Below are 910 nucleotides of genomic sequence, written 5' to 3' on the forward strand. Positions count from 1 at the left end.
AACGTAACCGAACTAGTTGTTAATTATTTCGGAAACATATATTGTCGTAACTGTAACGTAAAGATTCACCAATTCTCTACTCGCTAACTTTTTCCTTATCAAACGTTGTACATGCAGAGAACTTAAAATAACTAACTCTAACAACTTGTTGTTGTTTTAAGTTCTCTGGTACATGTTAAAGCAACTACAAAGTAAGCGATTGAAATCGGTGCGGAATATGCGGATACCTCAACGTGCGCTTTCTTCAATGCTACCATAGTTTTCAGATTTTAAAAAAGTTTTACTATTGTGAATGGCTGAAATGACACATTACTGTCCAAAATGAGTGTACAAATATTTTTTACAACGTAAAATGAAAAATGCAATAAAACAAATTCCTTATAGAGCATAGATACGTGAGACATGTATCTACGTTATAAAAAATCAAGGGATTAAATTGTATTTGGCTCGACCAAAGAAAGAAACGTGATTTCCGGTAGTCGGGTTGACTTCAACGTAAGAACTATGAGGACGTGCTATCTATTGGACACCCTAATAAATAATAGTGATCCCTTACTTATAATGAATTTCAACAGATATCTCGAAATACATCATACGCCTTTCATTTCCTAACTTAGTCTTATCTTACTTGTTAATCATTACATATACATATGTATGTATGTATTAGGGCTCTTAAAACTATTCGAATAATGCGAGTATTTGAATAAATGAAAAATGTTTGAAATCCAAGCAACCTTTGATTTTTGGCATATTGGATTTTTTGAATGAACGCTTACTATTCGAATAGTCGACAACGAACGATTAATCGTATGGTCGACCACTTAGTATTATCCGGATAGTGCAAGCCGAGTATTATTATTCGAATAATGACCTATCCGGTTAGTCGATTAGTTGAATACCAAGAGCTGTA

The sequence above is a fragment of the Bactrocera oleae genome, chromosome 4 (assembly GCF_042242935.1).
Source record: "Bactrocera oleae isolate idBacOlea1 chromosome 4, idBacOlea1, whole genome shotgun sequence".
Lineage (NCBI taxonomy): Eukaryota > Metazoa > Arthropoda > Insecta > Diptera > Tephritidae > Bactrocera > Bactrocera oleae.